This window comes from Strix uralensis, chromosome 6, assembly GCF_047716275.1.
Source record: "Strix uralensis isolate ZFMK-TIS-50842 chromosome 6, bStrUra1, whole genome shotgun sequence".
Taxonomy (NCBI): Eukaryota; Metazoa; Chordata; class Aves; order Strigiformes; family Strigidae; genus Strix; species Strix uralensis.
Window position 1 is genome coordinate 41,684,440 of NC_133977.1, and position 8,222 is coordinate 41,692,661.

At 42.3% G+C, this 8,222-nt stretch overlaps 1 long non-coding RNA gene across 1 annotated transcript; it reads left to right on the forward strand.

Moving 5' to 3' along the window:
• The first annotated feature begins 344 nt into the window (after window positions 1–344).
• Window positions 345–3,633, forward strand: LOC141945004 (uncharacterized). Its single transcript, XR_012629389.1, has 3 exons — window positions 345–773; window positions 1,005–1,198; window positions 3,567–3,633. It is a non-coding gene; the product is annotated as an uncharacterized LOC141945004 (long non-coding RNA).
• Window positions 3,634–8,222: the final 4,589 nt, after the last annotated feature.

An 8,222-nucleotide genomic window follows, 5' to 3' on the forward strand; every position in this document is an offset into this window, starting at 1 on the left:
TATATGAATTGGCATGTGTTAGTGATTATGCAATCATTCATTTCCCACAGATTTCTTTTTATAGGAAACTTCGGAAAATCCCTAAAGAACTGACCGAGTCATTTAACCACAACAGGTTTCTTTTCAACATGGCTAGGAGTGGGCGATAAATATTTTCACATATTTATGCACTGATGGCTTGTTTTCAACTGCTGGAAGCGGTGGTGCAGAAGGCGGCAGAGGATGGTGGCTCAGCCTCACACCGAGTGGGCCCTCCTCCTGCCACCCGCCGTGTGGGACCAGGCGGCAGGGATCCAGATGGGAATGGACTCTCGTGGTCGGGAGCTTCGAGGTTTGGTCCATGCCTGATGCGACAGGCGCTGGGGAAGCTGAGGAGAGGGATTTCTCCTCCAGAGAGTGTTTCCAGCTCTGGGCTGGATGCGAATCCCTCTGGCTTGCAGCGAGCAGCTGAGCTCTCCTCGGTCACTGGCAAAAGGAGTCATTTGCTTCCTTGCTGTCATAGACTGTTTAAATACTTGTATTTCTGACAACAGTTTTCCTTCACCACTGGGCTAAGAAAAACAAGACCTTGAGCTGCACTTCTGAGTTTCTTAAAGATTTTTTGTGGATTTTTTTTTTTTTCTTTTTAGGCAGGTTATTTTCCTTGCAGCCTTCGGAGCAGTTGCTTGCAGCCTCGAAATGTCCCTGTTGCTTCAAGATGTGCCGCTGGAGGACTCGCCCCTCACCAGGCTGTCTCGCTCCAGAGAGGCCTTGACTGACCCCAGTATCCTCATGTGCGTATCGTGTATCTCAGACTCTCCTTCTGCTAAAGCATCTCTGACCCGAGTAGCTTCTCCCCACTTGCAGCTCCTTTCCCTGCTCTGCTCCCCTTCCTGAGGCTGTTCTGCTGACGTTGGCAGCGCTTGCCCCAGGAATGGGGAACCTGCTCGTTGCACTCTCTCAGTGCATAAGCTCATCTACAGCTTCACCTCATGTCAGCATTGTCCAATTAATGTTTTTAACAGGGTGCATTGCACAGGAGAAGGCAGCATGCTTTTCTTTGCTTTGCTTTGCTCCACGCCACTCAGCCCAGAGAAGCAAACATGCCCAGGCCACAGTGGTGGTCACTGCTGTCCCGCAAGGAGAAGATGGGCAGGTTTATGGTGTTTCTTGGAGCTTGGCACAACTGCGGTGCCAAAATATGTCATCCTGGCTCAGAGTAAGTCTAATGGGTTTAATCATACTTATCTCATAAGAACCTTCAAGCGTAAATATGCTGGTATCATTCAAATGATCTTAGTTGGGTGCAAAGTGTTATTCTTGCTCCTATATAAGTAGCAGTATGAAAAGAGAATGGGTGAAAGACTTTGAACTCCAAATCACTTTAAAAGACTGAAAAATAAAACCAGTTGGAGGATCTGGATTTCCCTCGTGGTTCGGCTTTGAAATTCAGAATTCTGATGTCTGAGAGATGTCATAAATCAAAGCCACCGATCAGGTTACAGACATCTCTGAATATCAAATAGTTTATTATTTAAAAAAACCAAAAAAACCCCCAGAAGAAAGCTGCCCATTAAATCCTGCAAGTGGTTAAAAATGGTATAGAGCATTTGCAAATGTTTATCTCAGCTTAAGTTAGATGGATGCAATTTCGATTAGGCCATGATTTTTTTTTCTCTTTTAACTACATTACTAAGTCAGCTATGAATAGTAATGTTTTCATTTTTAAAATACGTTGATTCCCTTCTCAGTTTCAGCCTTCTCCTGTCATATTTTGAACTGCAGTGTACATACCAAGATAGAAAAAAACCCGAAGGGTGAAGAGATATAATACAAAGAGAGTCTAATCAGACCTTTCTCAAAACAGCAGTACTCTCACTAAATCCTTCCCCAACATCAAAACAGCAACAAACAGCAGCAACATGAGCTTGCCACACTCTGCAGCAGGGAGGACAGGTTCACCTGATGGCTGATGGTCTTTGGCAATTGCTCGGTTGGGAGCTTTGTGCAAGTTTGCTTCACCTGCAGTATCTGAGCTGATCGTGGTTGCATAAAGTATGTTTAGGGAAAGCAGTCAGCTCCAGCTGGCTCAGGGCAGAACTTCTAAAAGGGGAAATTTCTTGATAGTCACATAATAAATTTTAAAAAGTTGTCAACAGTGAAAGTCACATATGATGGTTTGATTAAAAATGGCTCATGATTTCGGGTTCTTTGGAATTGGTCACTGAGAAATGGTGGTACCTTTTTTCCTTTTATTTTTGCTGCCACCCCTTGCTTTCCCTTGAATCTTCCCGTGTTTTGTACCTATGTTTCCAGTCTCCCATTGTGGGGGTGTCAGCTCAGTAAAAGCTTCAGTGCTCTGGGGTCTTCAGTAATCTTGCGGAGCCAAGCACTCTGAGTGCAGTCCCCAGTTTTTACTCTCAGTGTTTTCTAACTTCAGCCTTTCATCACATGTGAATCGGTTTAACTCGGCACATGCCAACACATCTGAAAAATGTAGTTCATTCTACCAGGAGGGTTGATATTGCAAACTCTTATTTTAACTCAGGTTTGGGATGCCTTTGGCAGGTAGTGTCTGTCAGCACAGGATATACATTTGCTAGACTGGAGGTGAGTGCTAGGCAAAACTGGCCGTTCAGCTGGATCTGGTGTCTTTGCTGCTGAGAGCATATTTAGGCCTGACGAAACTGCAATTCATGTTCAAAACATCTGAACTCAAGTGTCACTTCTGTAGGCTGTGCTGTGTCTGGTTTTAGTAAGCTGCCCCATGTGGGAGGAGATGTTTCTCAGTAATCCACTGGTGGAAGTGTGGCTCTCCCTCCTCCCATACACCACTGCACAGCAATTTCTGTGCATGCCCTCACTTGCCAGGATGCAAAGTTTTAAAGTCTTTTTCAAATACTTCTGAAAATACAAAGTAAACTCCAAGTTGCCCATCATATGCTTTATTAAACAGGGCATGAACACCAGTCAGGGTTACCCTTGCAGCACTTCACTAACTGAACCAATGAATGTGTGATTTTAAAGTAGCGTTAATCTAAGGCAATGAGTTCTGAATAATGTTTATTAACTATATTTTAATGACTTGTCAGTTTTCTAAAACACATGCTGAAGTATTTTAGAAATCACTTAGTAAATGTAGTTTTAATTCTTTTCTCATATTCATGGGCTGCTAGTTACTTTAAAAAAAAAAAAAGAGATTAGAAGGTTCAGATTTAGAGCAGCAAATTGCAGTGCTAATCTGCAGGTATTTCTCTTCTTGATACGGCCACTAATGTCTAATCTTAGCGACGCAGGCCCAATCATTGTGCTTTTTCATTAGAGCTGCAATGAACTGTGTGCCAGAGACTTGAACTCTGGTGGGCAAGCTGCTCCAAGCTTGCAAGCTTTCATATGAAAATGTACTGTGTGTATTAAAGAACAAGTCTACAAGGAACCTGTTAAGTTCATGCAAAAGTTCACAGCGGCAGCTCTGGTAGGAACAGCATGCCTTTGAAACATTGGGCAGTGTGGTGGTTAGGGCTGGCCACGAGCAAGTCTGTGTCATGAAAAATTTTCAAGGCTTTTAATTTGTTTCCATTTCTCAGGAGAGAAAGTTAATAAAACCTCGGGAATTATTTTTTTGGCCTACAAAATGTTATGGAGAAAGGCTATGGAGAGCATTTTCCCTTCTGGATGCTGTCTTCAACGTGGGCAGGTCAGAGTTGGGATTTGAACCTGGACCTCCCACCAGCCCCAGGCATGTGACCATCAGGCTACGGGTGAGTCTGGATTGACTTCCTCTCTCTTCCTTCCTGTTATCCAAAAGTCTCATCCTAGATTTAAAAAAAAAAAAAAAATCCTGCCAAAGACATTTTTTTGAGAAACAGATACATCTTTATGAAAGATTCAGTGATATAATTTTTTGATAAATGGAGTTTTGCTGAACTTTTTTTGCTGGAGGTTGCATGACAGGTCTGAGACCTCAGTGTTATGATGTGCCCTTATGTGACTTACTGTCCCTCTTCTTGAACTGAGTTCATGTAACTGAGTGGTTTTGGTACTAAGCTCAGTAATAAGAGACAGTTGTTGATGTTTCTTTCCTTATGAGATGGGGCATTGCTCTTGAGCAACAGGGCATTGTTTGGAAATCCTCACCTAGAGGTGAGGACTACCTCCGGGGAGCTATTTCCCAGGTGTTGCTGAGCATGGAAGTCTTGGTGACTGTCTTGTTTTCAGGTTTTCTTCTTGAGCTTTGTTTTCCTATATTCCTGCATTGTTTCCAGTATTTGTGTGTTTCTGCAGCCAACTGGCCATGTAGACTGCTCCTAACCTGCTCAGAGCTGATTCATCTCCTCTTAGAACAACCTTCTCTACCTTTGTGGTTTTCCTTTGTCTCTATAGTCTCCTAAATCTTTTGTAACCTTTCATTTTACACATTTCAAGTATCCACTAATTTTGATCCTTACTGAGAAACTTCTTTCTCAGTTCTTTTGGTCTCTAGATAAGGGGATTGAACTTATACTTTCAAATCAGTGGTCATTTGACTGTGGCCTTTAGAGACACTTAAGCTCTTGAGGACCAAAAGGGTGAATACAGAACAGAAGCAGCCTTGATTTAATATTGTGAACCTCACTGTCTGTTTTTCTGCTTGGACCTATGGCCTACTGCGTAAAGAATTTGGGGTGTGGGGGGGCATTGAAAGAAATCACAGTCACTTTCCAGAGCAGACTTCAAAGGAAAGCTCACTATCCCCACTGCTTTTTATCTTCCTTTTATTCCTAGTGGGTTTTTTTATTTTATTTTCATGCTGCCATTCCAATTTTTGCCCACTTTTAATTTCTTTATTAACTGTAATTAGGCTCATGAGCTTGATCACCAGGTGGGTTTTCCCCAAGCTTCCACAGAAATGCTTTCCATCAGCAGCAGACTTGCAAGGGAATTTTGTTAAGCTGCAGATAGGAGATAGGAGCCTAATGTTATCGGATACGGAGTGCTTCATTGCTAAGTGTTTTTTATATCTGGTGAATTTGCCGGGAAGCAATTATATATTTAATTATTTTTAAGCAGGCAGGCTCAAGAGCCCCTGATCGGCGGGATACCAGAGGGCAAATGAGAGAAGAGGGACGTGGCATTAGCTAGGGGAATGATTCATACCTCTGAAGTTAACCAAATGGTTGTGTATCTTGGGGAAGTAGCTCTGCATCTTCCAACTGCCTTTTCTGAGGAAAATGCAGTGTAGGAAAAAAAGAGGGAAAAAAAAAAACCACAACCGACAACAAAATCCCTGGATTCACTTCTGGAGAATCTCAGCACATGTGAAATTCATCGCTAGGAAGGAAGTTTGGCACACACCTTTTGGGCATTTTGTACATGGTTTTCCTGGGCAGGTTCTCACAGTGTAAGCTTTTCCTGTATCAAATTCTAAGTAGCATAAAATATGAGCTATTGGGCTAAATTGAAGTTTTTGTAGCCTTTGCTTTGTGATCATTTGCATATTCAAAATCTGCCTTGGGTTTTCTTGGTTTTATTCTTCTTCTTTTAATATTACATTTACCTGAAGAAAGGCTTAGTTCTGAGTGCACAAAATAAGCATTTTCTCTGCAGTTGACTTTAATCCTACCAATAGAATTAACACTTAGAGCAGAAAACCTTCTTTGGGTCCTACAGGGCATTAGAACATCTCAGGTACTGGCTGCTGGTTTAATAAAAGGATAGGATTTCCATTTACTTCAGGCAGGCTTAATGTATTGTTCTTGTAGTGAGACAGTCAGAATGAGTCAGGAGCCAAAGAATACACTTTATAGACACAAATAATCGTAAATTCAGAATGTCACCTTTAGGCAGAGGCATTTTTATTATTGTTAGTGGAGCTGCTGAGTAGGTTTGATGTTTTATTCTCTTGAGTACTAAATGTTCCAGAGTACCACAGCCCTATCTTTATCAGGCTCACAAGGAGGGAGCACAGCCAAACTTGCTTCCTATACTTCTCTATGATTGATAGCAGATGGCATGCTTTAAAATAAACCTATCCATTAGCAGTCCTCAGTGTTTTTACTCAAGGCATTTACAACTGTCTCAACCAGAAAACACATTTTCTCCACAAGCTAGTTTCAGTCTGCAACAGCTGTACAGGTGCAAATCTTTCATTAACTCTAAAACCGTGGTGAAATAAACGCTGCACTGTATTTTATTTTTAGTGGAGAGGTTGTTTTTCAGAGGATGAGTGGATTCTATTCTCCCTTTGCATGTGGCAGAGGTTTGTATTAATAAACTGATATTAAGATAGGGGGTTTTTGTTTGGGGTTTTTTGTTTGTTTGTTGTTTTTTTTTCTAGTCCCCTGTAAATTTTTAGGATGCTCTATCGTCATGAGATAAACGGGGCTGTTTGTAGGTATATACTCTAAATGGTCAACTAGCAATACTGGAGGAATTGTAACTCAGGGCTGGGATTCTTGGGGGATGGCAGTCACCTCCTTTCCCTGTCCCTGTAGCATCATCCAGAGTGGCAGCTCATTAGAACCCAATGGAGGAGAGGCTGCATGTGTCCTCCACCTCTGCCTCACACTCTGGCTATTTTTCTCTCTGGTTTATTGGAGAGATGTAGAGAGACATACACTCATGTGCCCACACAAAAATACATATTCAACCTGATTCTGAGCTCACTGCTGGTAGGATATTTTATACATAAATTGCTAAAACCTGTCCCTATATTCCATTTATTTTGCCTAGATTTCTATGTAGCAGTCATAAAGGACATTAAAATGTACCCGGCAGTCCTTTCAATACAATGAACTCCCAAGCACCTCCCCAAACATTAGTACACTAGCAGCTAGAGCTTAAAATATTAGTAGCAAATCTTTAATATTAGCATTTAGCATTAATATTAGACAAGATCTTAAAATATTAGAGCCAGATAAAACAGTATTAACAGGGGTATAGGAGTCATTAAGCAGAATAACCGTCACTGACTAAATGGATGCTGAAACTTTAACATGCAAACCAGCGTAGATGATAGGGACTTCACAGAGACAAGAGGATCCTTTCATTTGAAAGGAGGTTGAAGAGACGAAGGTTAGGGATTTGAAAGCTGGTAAATAAAACAACACAGTGGGAAAAGTTATATAGAATGTGCCATCTTGTTAGTGGCGATCATGTCCTATGTTATTTTTCTTAAGCTGAAAAGATAAAACAAGAAGACAGGCAATACTCTGTCACAAATAAATGGAAATTGGAGCATTTTATGTATAAATCCAAAGTAGCAGGAGAAAAATACAAATGTGCTCTCAGCACTGTAAGTCCATGTAGGGTAATGGAGGTGCTAAAATTATTTAGCATGATGGACTGCAGCTCACATGCCCTTTTTTTTTGACACAACGAGCAAAGTTGAGGGAACTTGAGCTTGATATGATGGTGGTGGGAGTTACTGCCAACCTGGGGAGCAGTCCTGCAGAGCAGGATTGGGCTCTGACGTGGCAGTTGGAGATGAGCCCTCATTATGGATCATGTCAGCCCTGCCCCGTAAGCACCTGGAGGATTTGGTGTTAAATGAGATGGAGGGAAAAAAAACAAGACCAGCTGTAGACATAAGAAGTTTAAGAGCATCAGCACTTGCTTCTAGCTAATCTCTCTTGATGACTCCTGTAAGCAGGCGAGGCTGGTCGTTCTTGTTAATTATTCAAAGCCCGGCACCAGTTTCATAGCTGAGTGGTGTAAGAGGATGTGCAGTGTCCCCATTTCTCAGCCTGAGGGGGGAAAGGCATGAGATGGGGTTTCCTCTGCCATCACTGAGTGACACCCTGTTTTTCATGTGGGAAAGGTGAGCCTGGGAGAGGCTGCAGCTGACCGCAGCCCTGGGCCACCCTTGCACTGTGAAACCTCACCTCTTCCTGAATGGTCTGATGGGCTGAACGCAGGGAGGGCTTCAGCAGGGTCATATTGTGTCTTAAAACAATGTGCTGGCTTTTTTTGAGGGATCAGGACTGCATTCTTACATGTAGATTAATAATCCAAAATACATGGGGTTACGTTCTTTAGTGCTTTATCACAGGAGGAAACAGAGGGAAAGGCACGCACCCCGAGATCCACATTGTGTCCACCATATCCTCAGGCTGCCCAGACACCACCGTTTCAAGATTGTGTATATTTTCCCTATTTAATGTTGACATTAAGGCACAGACTGGAAAAGGGATGGCAGTGGGGTTTAGATACATATTCTTTCTGTTTGCTGTCCCAAAGAGGCTGCCAAAGCATTTTAGTACATC